The 20,213-nt window shown below is 31.3% G+C and overlaps 1 protein-coding gene across 4 annotated transcripts in view; it reads right to left on the bottom strand.

Annotated features, from left to right (window-relative positions):
* LOC130673095 (uncharacterized) overlaps nucleotides 1–20,213 on the bottom strand; it is a 332,376-nt gene that overhangs the window by 269,404 nt on the left and 42,759 nt on the right. The window contains exon 1 of one of the 4 annotated variants that reach the window (XM_057478009.1): nucleotides 14,164–14,485. The exons of the other annotated variants lie outside the window; for them this stretch is intronic. The gene's annotated coding sequence lies outside the window, so the exon portion shown is untranslated. Of the gene's footprint in view, nucleotides 1–14,163; nucleotides 14,486–20,213 lie in introns of those variants that run through there. 4 annotated transcript variants of the gene reach the window in all.

The following is a 20,213-nucleotide window of genomic DNA, read 5'->3' as shown; positions in this document are numbered from 1 at the left end:
TAAAAATATCGAAAAATTATAAGAGACCTTTTTTTGTAGAGCGTGAAATTCCCCATAAGAATATGTCTTGAACATTAACAAGTATTGGTCCCACCGTGAGCTACGAAATTCCAAAGCTTAAAAAATAAATTTTCCCATGTTATTTAAACGGGAAATAGAAAATTGCGATGCGGCAGTTGTTAATATTAATATTAAGAGCTCAAACTTTCACAGTATTTTTTTTTCGTTATTTCCAACAATATTTTCGATATAATGAAGAAAAAAAAAATTAGTCGATTTTTTTGAATCAGTCTAATCAGTTACTCAATTAATGCTACTATAAATCAAAATATCTACATTACAATTGTCACTACCTATCATTTAATAGCATTGCACATAAACTTCATCTCAGATCCTTTGCTTCGATTTTATAAAAATTAACTTAAATATATTTGATACATTTCTGGCATTTTTTTCGTGCCCGATCATAAAAAAAAATCTAAAAAAGCCAAGTGAAAAGGTAAAATATTAAAAAACAAGTAAATGAATAAAAAAGAATGTCTCAAAAGCACGAGAAAAATTATTTGGTGAGCTCTGAATTCTCTCTTGCTTTTGCTGAGCCTCAGGTCCATTTACTATGTCAGAATATTTTCCAATTCAGGTTTAATTATTTTTTTTAACTCTATTGTCAATTACTCAATTCCTATGAATAGCAAAATTCTTTCCACTACACTCATCAGTATGTATTCTGAAATAACCTTCAACAAAAATTCCGATCTTCACTCTAACAAAATTTTAAAAAAATTCCTGAAACATATAATTCTTAATATTCCCCTCTATTTTTTACTCGTGAAAGTATTATGTTTGTATACATAACGAGTTCTAAAATCGATATATCGAGTATGTGATAGCAGCTCGTGGCCGTTAGCTCGGTACGTGAATCAAAGAAGGGTAGCTCGTCTAGTAGGGAACCACTCGAATCCGATACAATTGAGGGGTTGAGTATAGCGCGTGTACACTTGTCGTACTCGACATACCAATATAGAAAACTGTCTCGCGCGGCAATCGACAACGTCCAATTAACGTAATTCCACGCGCGATACGCCCGATCGATCGATCGGTAAAACGCGTTCAAATGTGCTCTCTTCTTCCCTCTCACCCAGTCTTCGGTTTTACCAATATACTCCCACACCAACACACCAATACTTCCACATACAAACTAGTTTTCGAATTTTCTCTCTCACCTCCGCCTCTCCACAGATGACACGTCGCTGTTCATTTATTAAACCGATCACTCGTTCAGCAACATTTTATGCAGAGTATAATTCATCCAAAATATATATAAAGGAACGTGGAGCAAAATTAGACACCACTTTTCAGAAAAAAAATTGTTTTTTTTTTTTGTAAATGCTCGTTTACAGTCTCTACAAAAAAATGAGAATTGTTACCATTCTGCAATAGGGAATTATTATGATTATGTGATAAATATTATAAATGTTTTCCTCGTATAGTAGACTGTAAAAAATTGATTCCGCAGCGTGGTGTGAATTATTTGGTGTTAAAATTTTCAACACTGCCGGTGTGAAAGTTACAGGACGCATGATGTTAAATTTTGAATTGTGTGAATTAGAACGTTTACACCACTAATGGTGTAAATGTATAAGTGTTTTATTTAAAACTCTCGATTACTTCGACACTAAGTATTTAATTTGTATTTAAAAATAATCTCATTAATAATTATAATGGTATACTAGTGCTGCAGCCTATATATTATTTGATAATTTTTAACTATCGGTTATATTATCGGACAATATTTCAGGTAATAACACTAAATGGTGTGAAAGAAAACAACGTGTTACAAGCACACGGCTTGATATTTCACACCGTTAATTCGCACCGAGCAGACCGTGTAAAGTCATCGGGAACCATTTTCACACCAAAAAGTTTTTACAGTGTAATATTGAATAATTTTGAAAGTAATAATTACCATCTAGATAGTAATATTTCTTATATCTGAAAAATTTTTTTATTTTGCCATCTCAGATAGAATAATTACAACGTCGGATAAAAATTATTACAATTTCCGATAGGAAATTTACATAAAAGAATGAGAATTTTTCAAATGTAAAGATGGAAATAGTTACATCGTTAAGGTAGGAGGTATAACTCCTTTCCCCTATTTGTAGTAAAATTAAACTAAATTTCCAGTTGCCATAGAAAAAAAGTTTTTTCCCCGTCCAAGCAAAATGTAGCACTGCCTCAAAAAAAAGTAAAAAAAAATTTTTGACTTTTATTTAAAAAAATAACTGTAATAACAGCGTTTTTATCTAATCTAAGTGAAAAAAGAAATCTGCAACAATGTTAGTACACAGTAAAAAAAATAGTGTAATTGTGTCGAAAAAGGTTTGCGTTAAACTAACACAAAGTTTGTGTCCCTTTTTGTAACATAAAAAATGGTTTATACACTCTTTATTAACACATTTTGTGTGTTACTGTGGAATTCTTTGCGCCCTTTTGTGGCGATAATTCAACATAATCTTTGTGTTAAAAAGGGGTTACACAAAGTTTGTGTCGAAATTTTAACACAAATTTTGTGTCAACCGTTTTTAACACACAAACTGTGTTGATTTTACACAATATTTTTTACTGTGTAAATAAGGGTGCCGATAAACCAAAATTGTTGAAGAGAATTAACTCATATAAACTTTAAATATAGTAAAGAAGACATGTATTTTTTTTAGCCAACAATAGATTGAGTTCACTGAAAAAACTTTTAACAAAAATTTTGGGACACTCAAAACTGGACAACAATAATGATAAGAATCGTAAATGGACTCTAGAAATAATTTTGTAAAAAGTAAATTTTTCACCAAATTTTTGGGGTGGTTCTTTTTGCCCACCCTTCCCCGTTTTGTTCACCTTTTCGCTATATATGTATAATATTTTTTTTTTTTGTTAGTAATTATTAAAAAAAGCATTTAATAATAATTAATATATGCAGATGTGGATAGACATTTACTATACGTATGCCATGTGTACTTTTGTCATTTACTCTCTGTCCCAGCGGATGTGTTTCGCATAATAATACTCATTTACTTGCTAATTCTCTATCAGAGAATAATTTTCCTATTTGCATATATTTTTGATTACAACAATAATTATTTTAAAGTAACTTTAAAAAAAAAGCTATGGCGGGAAATATGTAATATTTGAATTCAAATTGAAAAAAAAATAAATATGAATAATTTTTGATAATTAAGAAGTTAATTTATTTAACGTGATATAGAACAGAGGATGGTTCGCATAGTTGATAGTAGGGTAAATGGGTGAAGAGGACTGAGAGTAAACGGCATGTGCAGTTTCGTACGCAGAATGCAAACGTTCACCCGACGCAATTAACGTCGTGGGGTTAATTAATGGGAACTCGCGTGCGCGCGAGAGAATAAATGGTGAATTTGAACAAGGATTTCAATGCTTTTGTCTCTGAGAATTAAATCTCGAGAAAAATTTAAAGGGAAAAAGGAGATAGAGAAGCAAGTGAGGTGGGGTGATAAAATAGGAATTCTGAATGACCAATAGATTGAGAAGAAAAAAAATGAGATAAGGATTTAGCTCGGTGTTGGGGATAAAATTGAAGAGGATAAGGCGCGAATAAGAAAACTAAGAGTGAACATAATAGATGTCGAGATAATCTTTTCTTTTGAAAATACAGTTGTTAGTTTGTAGTGTGTAGTGACGAATCTGGAGGTCAGTGCGATAAGAAAACCTCGGGTTCAGTTTGAATAGCTTCGAGACAATGAAACCGCAGGTGAAGTCTAGACATTGAGAAATTAATTCAAAGATAAAAATAAAATTAATATATATATATATATATATATATATATATATATATATATATATATATATATATATATATATATAAGGTTGATAATTATTATATTTATAAACATATACATTTTAAATTTAGGCCACCTCAAAATGTAAAAATTGATATTAAAATAGAAGATTTACAAATTTTAATGATGAAATCACTTTTTAAAAAATTAAAAAAATTAATAAATTTTTAAATCAAACCTTTGACTAAATTTTTAGATATACGATAAAAATGTATCGATACAATTTTGTATGAAATTTAATTTCTTCCTGTACATTTTCTTGTAATTTGGATGGAATGTCAAAAAAAAAAAAAGAGAGAGAGGAAAAAGATTCAAAAATTAATTTTTTGTCTCCAAGTAAATTTTAAATTGTAAATAAAATATTTTCCAATAATATATATGTATTTTATTAAACTAAGACATCTAGATGGATAAAAGTAACGACAGAAAAGTAATCTGGTTAAAGGCTCTTGAGTGAAGAAAGTTGATGATATTTCAATGTGACACCGGCTGCGAGCGACTCGAATAAAGAATAAACTTAAAAAAAAGTTAACTTGTTTTCCTCTCTATTATAAATCGTTCGCTTTATTGTACACCATATTTTATTTAAATATATATATATATATATATATATATATATATATATATATATATATATATATATATATATATATATATATATATATATGTATATATACAAGTTATTTTTATTTAATTCAAATATAAATAATAATATAAAATGGTCCTTTCAAGGATAAGTAATAAATCTTTAACAAGACGTATTAAAAGTTCGGCTTCTTGAAAGTTAACAAATAGGAAGCCGGGTTGTAGTACGCGAAGTAGGTTTATCTGTTAGAACCCACAAGATAAACTACACAGGCTACAGAGAATTCGATACGCGTCAGATGCAGGTGCTCGTGGGGGTGGAAGAACCAGAGAATACACATTAGATAGTGGTAACCGCGAACCCGGAACGGTTCTGTAATTACGAGCCGCGCTTGTACATTTGCTATTGCACATGCTAAAGTACAAGCCTATATAAGTATCCAACGTTTCTACGACATCCAGAATAAAAAGAAAAAATAAAAATAATCATGCGCAACACTAACTGCGTATAATATATTTTTTATTATCATTCTCTTAAATTCACTTGGAATTATACGGAATTCCGCTGCTAGAGTACGGGAAAACATTCCGAACATATTTCAAACTTTTTTATATTTATTATGTAGATAGGGGGTATGGTGGGCCGCTTGGGGCAAAATGGATCGGTTCGAAATTTTTTAAAGGGGAGTATCGTGGGCCACTTAAGAATGTTACTAAATAATCAAACCATTATTTTGTCAAGTTTGCTGTAAAAATATGTATTTTATAATTCGATAGGTCGCAAAAATGATAAATTTGATAAGGACGAGAAAATTTTTATGAAATTTTTATGAAGTACGAAAATTTATCACGTAGATATTTTTGCTATATTTTGTATTTAAAGTAAGCTGGGATAAAATGGCCGACCAGGGCAAAATGGACACAGAAAATTTTAAAGAATATAATCATCTAAATTTCTGATCTTAGTTTATCTTCAGAGTAAACAAAAAAATGTTGGGAAATCCAAAAGTGCACACCTCAATCACTCATGATAATTGTTAATATTTTATTTTTTTAGTGATACTTCGATTAATGTCATTGTTTTAAATATTTTTTTTTTACAACATTAATTATAATTTAGCTTTAAACTTATTTACTTTTCTTTTATATTTTATTTAATTTTTTTAAGTTTTTTCTTCCAGTTTAATTTTTATTATTCAAACTTTTTTTAAAAATTCCGCCTTTTTTTCATAGATGTCACTTTTTCATTTTTTAATGCTTACTATCACACAAGTGCTGCTGCCAGTAGTTGGTGGAAGAAAAAAAAAGAAAAAATAATAATAAAAATAACAAATGGCAGCTTAATTTTTCGTGCATTACCAGTTTCAAGTTCTTTATTAATTACAATTGAACAAAAAGGATTTAGATCGCGATTTTTAAAAGAGTTCTTGGGACAAAAAATACAAAGCTAATAAAAAAGAATCGGGTCAACTTATTGTATTTTTCGAAAGTTATCGTCGTTCCGAAGAGTCATACGTAGCAACTGACAGCACTGGTTTCTTGTATTAAAATAATTCATTTTAAATCGATAGAATAATGAATCAACTTAATACCGGGTCAGAATTGTTTCTAAATAAATTATCCTTGGACTAGTATACAATTTGATTCATTTTAATATAATCAAAAAAGTTTAGAGATGATTTAACGTGAGTGAATTAGTCGAAAAAATAATCTCGATGTTAAGGCACACTTTGCGCTTGAGGTGTGCAATAGAGTTAAAAAAAATTATTTTCTTACTATTAACGGAGGCGATTAATCTAAAATAATAATAATTTTCTGTGTACAAAAGCTCTATAGAAAATAAATCACAACTCGCTAGCATATTTAATCTTTCGTAAAAATTATTGATAAGCATTCATCTACCAATTACAGACCTATATCCCTAATATCGAATCTTGCTAAAATCCTTGAAAAACTTATCTTTACAAGATTGTATGATTTCTGTATTCAAAATAGTTTGATTGCAGACAAACAATTTGGATTTATGAAAAACAGAGGAACTAATGATACTATCTCTTATACTTCTGACTTTATATATAATAATATCGATAAAAATCGACCGGCAGTTATTGCATTTCTAGATCTTGCGAAAACTTTCGACACAGTAAATCATGAAATTTTGTTAGATAAGCTCTAGAGACGAGGTATTCGTGGACTGCCACATGATCTTTCAAAAAATTACTTATGTAATAGAAAACAATATGTCAGAATAAATAATTGTGTTACTGAAACTAAAACTGTTAAAATAGGGGTTTCCCAGGGCACCATACTTGGTCCATTGCTCTTTGTTTTATACATCAATGACATCTTTGATGTTTTACCAAATAATGCTATTGTTTCGTATGCAGATGATCCTGCAGTATTATGTACTAGTAATAATTGGAATGAAGTAAGAATATGCTTCAATAACTGGCTGGATAAGTTGGATTGCTGGCTCAGAATAAATAAATTATCCCTCAACGTTCATAAATCTAATTTTATTACTTTTGGTAGTTATGAGGACAGTCTTCCTGTAGAATTCTCACTTTCTATTAGAAATAAGCTATTGACAAAAGTAACTAACTGTAAATATTTAGGGCTACTTTTTGATAGCCACATGAGATGGAATTTTTATGTATTAGAATTAGCGAAAAAAAGTCAAATACTTTACATTCATCTTTTACAAACTAAGTCATTATCTAAATCCTTTTATTTTAAAAGTTATTTATCATGGTCTGTTTGAAAGTGTAATTAACTATGGCATCATAGCTTGGGGTAGTGCTTATAACAACTCTGTCAAAAGTGTAGCCTCCATCCAAACTAAATTGCTTAGTAAAATTAGTTCATGTAATATAAACACTGCTATTCCTCTAAATATAAAAGAGGCTTTCATTGTAAATGCTATATATTACTATTATAAAGAGTGTAAAAACCTATATTTACAAAAGGTTGTTAATACGAGATCAAAGTTGCTGGTCCTTCCCAAAATTAATAAATCAATAAGCTATAAAAATGCATATTATGTAGCATTAAAAATTTATAACCAATTGCCAAATAGCATGAAAACTTTAATGTGTACTAAGAAGCAATTAAAAAAGAAGTGTAGTAATTGGATAAGAACTAATAATTATCATCCCTAATAAAAGTTATGATTAGTTTATTATAATGTTTTTGGCAACTTAAGTTGACTAACTGTACGTTGCACTGTATTATTAATATGTAAGAGAAACTGTAAATAATTTATGTATAATTGTTATATACTATGTACTGGTTCTAAGCACAGGTGTAATTGCACCTCTTTAGAATTTGTTTTTTTTTTTATACCAGTCATAAATAAATAAATAAAATAAAATAAATAAAAAATTTGTCAATTTTTTAAAACCGATACCAAATACCCATACGTTAACTTCTTTCGTTAAAATTTGCTTATTACCTAAGGAGCCATTTTGCCCCGTTTTACATAAGTATTATTTTTATTAATAAAAAATGACTTGCACTCGTCAAGAATCGCGATAAATAAAAATTCAAATCAAACAATTTTCTGTCATTCCACTTGATCATTTTGCCCCGCTTAAACATAACGAGAAAACCTCAATTTTTTAAATAGACTCATTCATTTTGGTACTTCCGCCCTACATTTTTACACGATAAAATTTATCGCAATCCTTTAAAATTGTAATTTATAAAACCAATAATTTTCTTTCACTAAAAAATTTCAAATAGTGGACTCTGTCACTTCCCTCTCCTCTCTAAATGAAGAAAACAAAATTTGTAACGAAAAATTTCCAAAATTACTGGCTTACACACAAGTCGGAGTTTCCGCCATGAATTATTAGTGAAAAGTTTTTAATTGGATTTTCATATTAATGAAGTAAATAAATTTTTTTGAAATTATGAAAAATTTAGTAGCACATGTGCATCTTATATTAATATCACTAGAGGAATATAATTAAAAGGAGAAAATAGTGTTGCTAGTCAGACTGTTAATGAAGGTTAAATAAAAGGATGTTTGTAAGCTCGAGGCTCAAAGGCTGATGGGTTGACGCTATTAGAAGAACCCGTAGCCCCGACTCTTCCTTAGCTCCCTCATCGTTCCTCTTTCCTCCTGGATCTTCAACACTAAACTATCCTCATCGTTTCCTTCTCGTCAGCATCATCCAGCCTACAGTAACTGGCGTATCGTCGTCACAACTCTCTTCTTCCTCTTTCCTTCTTACTCTCGCTACCAACGAGAGCTAGCTTTAATCCCCGCTGCCTGATTATAATCTCGTCAACGAGTTATGCCGTTCTTCCCTTTACCTCTCACCCACTTCACCAACCTCGCTTATCCTTGAAACACTCCGCGAACTCTCAACTTCGCTTGTAGTCCTCCACTCATCTACTCCACAACGACACTATGGTCATAACCTCCTCGTTTAATTTCATCCTTCACCAACTGAGACAAGTAATTACTTGAATATTATAATAATAACAACAATAACAATAATTATTATTATTAATTAAAAATTCTTAATACCAAAAATAATAATAATAATAATGATAATAATCAAGACCTGCATTGTAGATTGAAGAACAATAAGTTAAAAGATGATAGAGAAGAGAATAAATTTAGTAGGCGAGGTCAGAGGGGACGAAAAGACCGTCCATTCCAACTAACGAGACCTAAATCTCTTGGTCCGTTGGGTCAAAGGTAAAACTAAAAAAAAAAAAAGGTAAAAAGGTAAAAAAAAAATTTTTCTTTTCTTTGTTTTTCTTTGTCTCGCTACCACATCGACTGGAAGATCGAGCTCCTCTGTCTCAGATTTATAAAAGGCGAGCGGAAATTTTACTGTCTGAAAAATTGAGAGACATGAGATGAAAATTCTGATAACTTTATTTTTATTATTATTATTATTTATTTTATTATTATGATTTATTTGAAATAAAATGATTATTAAAACCATGAGGTTTCATTATTATTTTACATGAAGCCGAGTCAACAATGGACTAATTAACGAAGCGCAATTAAGGTTTTTTGATTCTGTAAACCGATGGTTAGTTATGAATTTATTGTAATAAAATATAAAGTATGGGTGGTTTTCATGAGTTAAAACATGGACTAATTATATTTGGATCAGATGTGTATGTTCCAGCGTAATTGAAGATTTTTATGTTGCATCGACGTCATGTAGAAATATAAAACTTGTTTTGTTTAATTTAGCTTTGTTGTATTTTGTTGGTTTTTAAAATGATGGAGAGCAGAGAGAAAATTTAGATGGAAACTAGTTGGTAGTCATTCAATCTGCGCACCTGCGAGTGGAATCGAACGTACAGGTATAGATAGATGAGGGAAAAGGGCTTACATTACTAGAGCCGGAGGCTTTTCCAAGCCTGCATCCTATCTCTCTTATCCTATACACTGAAAAAAATAATCGCTAGCTGCTAGCGATTTTTTTCTTTAGCAGCTAGCGATTTTTAATCGTTAGCTGCAAGCGATTATTTCGCTAGCGGCTAGCGATTTTTTCTTTAGCAGCTAGCGATTTTTAATCGTTAGCTGCAAGCGATTATTTCGCTAGCTGCTAGCGATTTTTTCTTTAGCAGCTAGCGATTAAAAATCGCTTGCTGGAAGCGATTATTTCGCTAGCTGGAAGCGATTTTTTTTTTAGCAGCTAGCGATTAAAAATCGCTTGCTGGAAGCGATTTATTCGCTAGCAGGTAGCGATTAAAAATCGCTTGCCGGAAGCGATTTTTTCTTTGGCAGGGAGCGATTAAAAATACTGTTTTTATCATTGAAATAAATTTATAAATATACATATTCATATATTTATATATATATATATATATATATATATATATATATATATATATATATATATATATACACATATATATATACACATATATGTATATAAATATATATAAATATAAATACATATTTATAAATATGTATAAATATATTTGAATATGTATATTTATATATTTATTTCAATGATAAAAACAGTATTTTTAATCGCTCCCTGCCAAAGAAAAAATCGCTTCCAGCTAGCGAAATAATCGCTTCCAGCAAGCGATTTTTAATCGCTTCCGGCTAGCGAAAAAATCGCTTCCAGCAAGCGATTTTTAATCGCTACCTGCTAACGAAAAAATCGCTTCCGGCTAGCGAAAAAATCACTTCCAGCAAACGATTTTTAATCGCTAGCTGCTAAAGAAAAAATCGCTAGCCGCTAGCGAAATAATCGCTTGCAGCTAACGATTAAAAATCGCTAGCTGCTAAAGAAAAAAATCGCTAGCAGCTAGCGATTATTTTTTTCAGTGTATATTCACCCGAGGCTTTAAGCTCATGCTTTTACCATCACTACTGTAATTTCATGGCTCATATATATATATATATATATATATATATCCGAGAAACTTGTCATATGATTCAAACTTTAAATAGTTTATTCTGTGACTAAAAAATATGAAATACTAATTAATTCATAGGTTAGAATCGAACAGAATAAGAAATGCGCGAGTCAAAAGAATGCGACTCAAAAGATAATATGAGAAGTTATATAATTTATCTGTGCCGTTGAAGAATTTCAGAGAGATAGTCGGACATTTTCGATGAGCCTGAGCCACGGCAGAAGCGGGAGAGAATTCAGAGCTCACCAAATAATTTTTCTCGTGCTTTTGAGACATTCTTTTTTATTTATTTACGTTCTTTTTTAATATTTTACCTTTTCACTTGGCTCTTTTAGATTTTTTTTTATGACCGAGTACGAAGAAAACGTCGGAAATGTATCAAACATATTTAAGTTAATTTTTATAAAATCGAAGCAAAGGATCTGAGATGAAGTTTTTGTGAAATGCTATTAAATTATAGGTAGTGATAATTGTAATGTAGATATTTTTAGTGATAGTAGCATTGATTGAGTAACTGGTGATAGATTTAACAGAAAAATAAAAACTAGAATCAGAAAATATGCAAGTTGCTTACAAATTATAGACAATGCATTTTATTTTGTTTTTATTAAAGTTTATATTGGTTTTATTTCCAATAGTTTGTATTAAATATTTAACTTTAATGTAAATTTGAGTTTAATAAGAAAAGTTACTACTGGCATAATAAAATTTATTTAGTAAACCATAAATAATTTGTCGTCAGTTATCTGTAGAACATATTGTCAACTTTCTATCTGATTTAAATCGTCCTCGCTTATGGAAATTAATAAAACTTGTAATTCGTTATTATACTAGACGTGACTGTTTGTAAGTAAAATTAAAGAATTTTTAAAACAACAGTATAATTAGTATTGTGCCGAACTATAAAAAATGTAAATTTAATTTATATTGAACGCTACAATATATGGTAGTTTAAAGTTCGGTGTACTACAACGACTAGATTTGTATCTAAATTATTTTGAACTTAGCCCTAATCTCTGTTGCCTATTTGTTATCTAGGGTACCCAGAACTCCTTCAAAATTTTCAAAAATTAATATCTCCCGGACTACCAATATTAAACTTTTTACATGTGTAACACGGAAGCATAATTAAAAATTCTTCTCAGAATGTTATGAAATATTCAACAAATAAAGACCGAAAAAAAAAAAAAATCACTATCAATAAAATGTTATGATTATATCAAGCGTCAGAAAATCAGTCTAAATTCCGCGTAATAATGAATATACCCGCTACTAAAATTACAATAATTTTCCTTTGGTGTACTTGGGTAGTTTCAAAGAGTATCCACACGGTCAGCACATTTTCTAAAATTACTAAACTATGCAATATATTACATCGAAAATAAACAATATTATTAAATTCCTTTTTAATATCACAATAAAGCACAAAGCCCCACTCAACAAGAATGCGGATAGAACAAAATGGCTCAAAGCTCTCGATGGACCGTGATGTAAATGAGCACGAATTGCCCCCAGGACTGTTTCTTTACTTTGATCTATTGACAAAGTTTCAAACATTGTTATTATCAATTATAATAACAAACATATAATTCTGATAGGAGCCAACGTTAAATTGCTTCCGTAACTTTAATTAACCCGTCGATAAATTATTGAAAACTTTCAATCATTAAGATTTAAAAGTTATTATTTATATATTTTTTTTTCTTTTCCCATTTTTCTGTCTCTGTCTTTTCGTTCTTCTGTCCCAGTCTTTCATCGTGTCTCGTTAATATTGACAAAAAGTTTTATTGGAAAGACATCTGTCGTCCGACATCGAGTTTTCTCTATGCTAGTATATCTCCTGTTTTATATATATGCATACACTTCTTCATATATATATGTATATGTACTCAGTTTTATTTTTTCTTCTTCTTCTTTCATTCTCTTTCTCTCTGTTACTCTCGTTTTATCCCAGACGATCGTTTCCGCTCTCTCAATCACGTCTGAATACTCGCTTCGCGTACTCACACAGAATATGCAACGACCGCGCGAGCTTCGCCCGAATAAATAAGTTCTCTAACGAAGTACACACCCCGCGGTACGTGGAGCTGCTTCAGGCTACACTCGTTATATATATCAATATATAATAATCATAACTCACGTACTTCTTATAACTTAAATATATTCAAATTATTTTGCTATATTTACTTATACCCATTTACCTTTTAAATTTACAATTTATGCGAAAGTTCTTTAAATATTTCGTTTTCAAGTCAAGTTACTGTAAGTATGCCGTGAAATTATTTCGAAAAAATATTTAATTACTTCTTTTTACATATATATGTTAAGAAGGTCGCAGATTTTGGAATAAAAAGTTTTTTTTTTTCAATTTCAAGTTGCAATCCGCAAGAAAATGGAGGGTAATTTCAGTTTCCATAGGGTGGCTAATTTCATGTTTTTAGCAAAAAAAATTTTTTTTTTAAGTGTTTGTTATAAATATTATTTTACTAAAAAAAAAAAAAAAATAATTTAAGGAAGTAGGCAAAATGGTGTACTCAAGGAAATACCAAATTTTCGAGGACTCAAATGCGATTTTTTTTTTTTTTTTTAATGATACTCAAAGTAAATAGAAAAAAATTTCAGTTACCGTTAAAAAAAAAATTTTCATTTTTGCGGGCAAAATGGGGTACCCCCTAAAAAAGATTAAAAAAAAAATTTCTCGATGTTAAATGAATTTGATTGAATTAAATTTTTTTGTAAATAATTTGCATGAAGAAAAATTATGTTTTACATGATGATTGGAAACTAAGGAAAAAAAAAACAAATTTTTGATACTTTTTATCATAAAACAAAAGTCATTAACATTTTTCGATTAACAATCGATTTTTGAAAAAGTTCAACAAAAAAATTGGAAATAATTCTCATTTACATTTAGAAAAGTGATTTTGGAATGTTCAAAAACATTTTAAAAATAAAATTTTTTTTTTGTATAAAATTTAGGGGGTAGTCCGTTTTGCCCACCTTATCCCTACTTTGAGGTCAAATGGGTCACTCTAGGAACTTTTTAAATTGTGTTTGTGTTTGGTGTTTTTTCTTTCAATAGCGACCCATTTTACATCAGATTAACTTTTTCTAGTTTCCAATGAATTCATACAACAAACACTTAGAAAAAAAATTTTTAAGTGGCCGCACTGCTAATGAAATTGCCCCCACTCCTTTCCACGGAAAATTGCTGAATAAAAAAAAAAATTGGTTTGAAAAATTGTGCTCCATATTGCCCGTCAAAATTTCGAGTTAAAAAAAAAATTATAAAGATTATTACCTTAAGATGAAGAAAGAAGAGGATCTCTTCATTTTCCCGTAGCGCACTAATTTTTGTCGAGTTTGGCTCACACGCCGCTCAAATTCGAACGGATAATACTGACGTAAATAGCAAAAGCTTGCGTTGTTTTAAAACCTTTTTAATTAATTAATAAATAAATATATCAATAAATTAATTTATTAATATTATTATATAATTAACATGTCGCTAGCACACGACAAAATACTTGATATGTCAAATTCACACACGAGTTGATCAAGCTTTCACCAATCATACGTTCTTATCACTCAAATTATTCCTTAAAATATTTATATTCATAATTGGCTATAATCATATATATATAAATATATATATTGATTAGTGGTAACAATTTTATTATTTATAATAAATTTTAATAATTAAATATACATATTTGGTTATTTAATACTCGTAATTGCGCAGGTAGCGCGGGTTTTATTAACATAGTCTCTGACATGCTGAAAATACTGTCAGTTTAAAACGACACTTAGACTCCAAATCATATCTTTCTGTCCAAAAATCATTCACTGACACTTTGATAAAGTTTAAATTATTGGAGTTTATAATTGCATATATTTTTTTTTTAAATTAATAAAACGTCTAATGAATAAAAACAGTCCACTTAACCCGAAAAAAAAAAAATTATTTATCCGATTAGTTGATTGATAAATCCTTTGGCGCAAAAAAATATTTGAATAATTATTTCACTGTCGAAAAATGGTGGTGGTAAAAAAAATTCGGGGGTGGGAGGTATAATATTAAGTATTATGAATAATGATGTGTGATAAAATAAAAAAAAAGGTGTATATTAATAATAAATTCACAGCGCGTAACCGTCGAGACAAAGCACTGATGACGGGGTTGGGCGTTAGATCCGTCAGCAGGTAGGGGCCACGCGATCGACGCCGCCTGAAGCGCGCACGATGCGTCAAGGCCGTGGCATGCACCGTTTGTAACGCGCGGACGAATGAACGAGGCTGAATAGAAGCCAGATATAACGAAAGATAGAGGAGCGAGACGAGAACGCGTTTAACCGCGCACGCGTTTACCGGCTCGGCTCCTCGTCGTGGTGTTCGACGACGACTGGAAGAGGAAATACCATCAGGGTTGCTTAAAACCACCAGCTAACGTTGTTGATAAGAGGGCGCTCGGAGCTGTTGCTGATGTTGCTGACAACCGAGCACCAGCTACAGAACCAGCGCTCTTGCCATCGGTACTTTCATGGCAACCTGTTAATCACTTTCCTTCTTTCCCTTCCATCCTATTCGTCTGTTTATTCACGTGCTGTCTTCCTTGGTCAGTAAAAATTTTCATTTATATTATATACTAATCATCATAGTCATCATCGTGATGATTCATTTAAATACATTCAATTAGACTCAAATATATATAAATGTACCAACAAACAAAGAGATATCCAATATATATATAATTGTAACACACCAAGAGCGAGAGTTGCGAGTTGCGCGTATCGACCCACTCACTATGATGCTGTATGTATATACATATATATAAATATATACCCTACACACCAACACACGAGTAGAGAAAACCCATTGGGATCGCACGCAGCCTCTCGTGCCACATCTATAACTCTTAAACTTGCCCTCCAGTAACTACATACATCCGCCTTCATCTATATGCTACATTTTTGCATATATTTTTCCAATGGTAGTTTTTTTTTTGAACTTCAATTACGCAAGCTGATAAATAAGGTGAGATTCAAATGTATATGTGTCAAATAATAATAGATAATGATAATTAATATGAATATATATAAAGAAAAACGCGTGAGGTAGGTATAAAATAACTGGGAATTGAAGTATAAATGCGGTGTCATTAGGGAGGATTGAATAAATTTAAGACAACATTTATTAATGAGCTCGTTAATCAGATATATAATTGAAGATGTAAAGTAAAAGTATAAATCAGGTGGATATGCGGAAGGAGAAAGAGAAGGAAGAGGGGAGTGATTATAGCATTGAAAAATGGGACACGGGGAGAATAAATAGCGAGTGCATCAGAAATGAGATTCGCAGAGAGGATTTCGAAGACGAATTATGGGATAACGATCGACTATCGAGGTCGCTGATGCTAGTGGTGCTGAAGCTGAAGGTAATCCTGATGCGAGAGCGCGACGGTTTTAGACTAGGGGATTTCGTACTCGTGGTCGCGACTGCGCTCACTGTCGGACATTAAGCTTCGAATGGAAAATATCTGAGTAGAGGATCGAAAGAGTGACGAGGATGGAACTAACAAACGCTAACTCCCCATCAAGGATGCTTTACCATTTGGGATTTACCCACGCGCATTGTTCGCAACGTTCACTAAAACGCACACCGGAATCACCCGTCCACCCCCTAACGATCTCCCTCTTTGCTTTTCTATAGCCAATATATATATATATGGAGAGAGAGAAAGAGAGATATGTGTAGGTCCTAGGTATAGAAATCATGATTATATCAAACATGTAATTCCGTCATGTCCACAAAAGCAAATAATCATGCGAATAAGCTACAAAATTCTCGGGTTTGATCCGCCCTCATTACATTTTACAGAGATTCACTCGGCAACATACCATCAGTGAACTCAAATTAAGTGTAAGCTCAAATTAAATTTGTTCAATCGCGGATTCCCACATGCACAAAGTTAACCTGCGCTTTTAATTATACATTAATTAGTAATATTATTAATATTATTATTATCATTGCAATTATAATTAATCAGCTCTAATTAATTTTTTTTTTTTTTTCATTTTTCATTGCATATTTGCTTTTCAGTATGCTGTTTAGTTATGATTATAGAGCTTTAAAACGTGTCAAAGTGATTTATATGAAATGATGAGGCTGAAAAATACTCGTGCTTTTGGACGAGGGTGTGTTGAAGGGTGTAGTGGATAGAGGGCCAGTGTGTGGGGATGGTAAGCGAAAGCCGAAGTGATATTGACACAAGCTTTGGTTTAATTTCTCCATCGGCAAACAGTGTTTCCATCCTACCATCTCACCCCTTTTACTTCTCATCCGGTACTTCCGCTGCTTTTCTATCAACTCTTTCCACCCCGAGCCCCTCAAAATCCCTCAAAATCCCTCTCTCTCTCTCCCTCCATATTCCACTAGTTTCCCTCATCCTCGTCCTCTTTTCCTCTCATTCGTCCAATATAAAACTACGTTAAGCCAAAATATGCTTTTCCCTCCCTCATTCCCTCCTCTTTCACCCTTTTCATCATTTGTACAATCATTCTTCCCTTTATTAGGTATAAATTTATTCACCACCCATATTTACGCATTTACGACGTTATAATTCTCATTTGTACTCTTCCTCTCTCTCTCTCTCTCTCTCTCTCTCTCTCTCTCTCTCTCTCTCTCTCTCTCTCTCTCTCTCTCTATATATATATATATATATATATATATATATATATATATATATATATATATATATATATATATATATATATATATATATATATATATAGAGAAAATGATGGGCAAAACGGACCTTCCTAAAAATTTGTAAAAAAGTTTTTTTTTTATCCAAACTTCTTATTAACTGTCAATTACGACTTTTATCATCATTTTTGTATAATTTTGAGTGCCTCAAAACTTTTTTTTCAGGAATTTTTCAGTTGACTCAATGTATTCACAGAAAGAAATTCACGGTAACTATTACAATAATTTACAAAAATGGTTCCCATATCGGAAGGTAACAGGTTTTTTTGAAGTATAGATTATAAGAATAGGACCCAGCATACAAATCATGGTAAGCATTCCTATTTAAATGCGTTTCTTTCCTGTACACGGAGAGAAATTTATGGTAACCGTTCCTAGTACGTTTATGAAATATCATCCCATACCGTTATGGTAATGATTATTTGGAATTATGGGATATAGGCCCATATTTTCTGGGAAAAGTTCCCATCATTATGGTAACAGTGTCCATATCGCATGTGAAAGACTTATGGTAAACTTTCCCATTATACTATGGTAAACGTTACCATATATTATAGTAATCGTTACCATAAAATTGAAGTAATCGTTACCATAATATTATGGTAACCGTTACCATAACATTATGGTAATGGTTACTTTATATATGGTAACTATTACCATAATGTTATGGTAACGGTTACCATAATGTTATGGTAACGGTTACCATAATATTATAGTAATAATAACTATAATATATATGGGTGCCGTTTCTATAATCCCCATTTCAAAAAAACCGGTTACCATGCATTATGGGAACCATTTCCATAATATATTTTAATTGTTACCATAAATTTCCCTCTGTGTACGATATCGGAATAGTTCTTATAAAATTATGGTAATAATTCTTATGTCATTATAGTAATAGTTCCTATGGTAATACGACTATGGTAATCGTTACCATATTCTACGGCAAACATTGCCATAAATTTTGGTACTGATTCCTATAATTTATGGTAATGTTTACCGTAATACTGGAGCGATCACCATAATATTATGAGAATAATTCACATATATTATGGAAGCGGTTATTATGATGTCTAGTGTTTATTCCCATACGCTCTTAGGAACCGTTCCAATGTGGATATATATTGAACTTATTTCTGTAACTATGGCTACTCTTTCTATGAGTATGTTAATCATTACCATACATAGGAACTTTTACCATAATTACAGAAATTGTTCCCACAGTTGTGTTAAGTTTTTCCAGAAATTATGGGCGTATATCCCAGAATTCCAAGTTATTATTACCATAATCTTATGGGGTGATATTTCATAAACGTACTAGGAACGGTTCCCGAGTCAAAGAACAAATTCTAATTTAGTACTCAAAATCCTTAATGAGAACTATGAGATCTAAATGCGAATAATTTATCGATTTTAATTTATAACTAAGACCTCAAAATCCTCAACGAATGAAAAGTTATTTTCGGACTTTAAAAAAAATTTAGATAGAAAAAGGGAGAGGAGAGAATACGTCGAATGAGACTTTCGAGGTTCAAATTCGGATACAATTATTCCTGTATGTTTTGAGTATTTTGAGGCTCTAATCTAGATTATGTTACTTTAGTTTAGTCCTCAAAGTGGTAAAATTGGCCGTAACTACTACTTTGAGGACTAACCTAGGATAACTTTCTATATAGTTGTCAATCTTCAAATTCTAAATTGATCCTCAAAAACCTCATTGAGAACTTTGAGACTTAAACCCGAATTTGTTTTTTGACTCGGGTTACCTCAATTTTTGTTCCGTGCTATTGGCTACAAAAAATACACACAGTGTTGTTCTCACTGTATTAAAATTTTAAATGAGTTATTTATCTTCAATCATTATGTTCGGCATCTTTATTTATCAACAGTAAGTATTCCAAATCTTTTTCAGTGAATTTCATTGAAATCTGGCTCTTGCGTTTTTTCTCATGGTGGATTTTTCAAAGAATTTTGTCATCACCGATCACAATTAGTTGAATAAGTTCCAAAAATACCATTGGCTCCAAAATATATGTATATATAATTTAATAATTACATTCATATCCGTAATTTTTTTTTAAAAACGTGGATACAAAATTAGTCTTTAAAGATTTTAATTTTCCGTCTTTCTTGTTTGAAAATTCACAAACCGGATGCGCCCACTTCGCTAGAATTATATATGCAGGATATAATAAGCTGGCGGTCCTCGAGATATCGGGGAATTATGGGCGTCCTAATGGCCTGTGGTGTTTGATTTACGGGAGGAAATTATCTTTCTCTCTCTCTTTCTCTCTCTATATCTCAGCCTAGCTATGGATGTTTGCTCTCTCTGTCAGTGGAATTATGGTGTGCAAAAGCAAGATAGAGATATTGAGTAGATGGTGAACGAGGTCGTTGCAAGCACAAGGTGGAAAGCGTGCATCAACGAACAAGAGCTAAAAGAGACTATGTATTATTGAACAAGTGTGTGTGTGCGTGTATGTGTGTGTGGGTGTGTGTATAAAGAGTAAGGGAAAGCACACATCCAATATTCGTTTCCACCTTCACAAAACAATTACTTGTTAAAGTCTATGTTTCACGTTT

Source organism: Microplitis mediator, chromosome 8 (assembly GCF_029852145.1).
Source record: "Microplitis mediator isolate UGA2020A chromosome 8, iyMicMedi2.1, whole genome shotgun sequence".
In the NCBI taxonomy this organism is placed as follows: Eukaryota; Metazoa; Arthropoda; class Insecta; order Hymenoptera; family Braconidae; genus Microplitis; species Microplitis mediator.
Note: the sequence above shows the minus strand (reverse complement) of the source record. Positions and strands in the feature narration are given on the sequence as shown.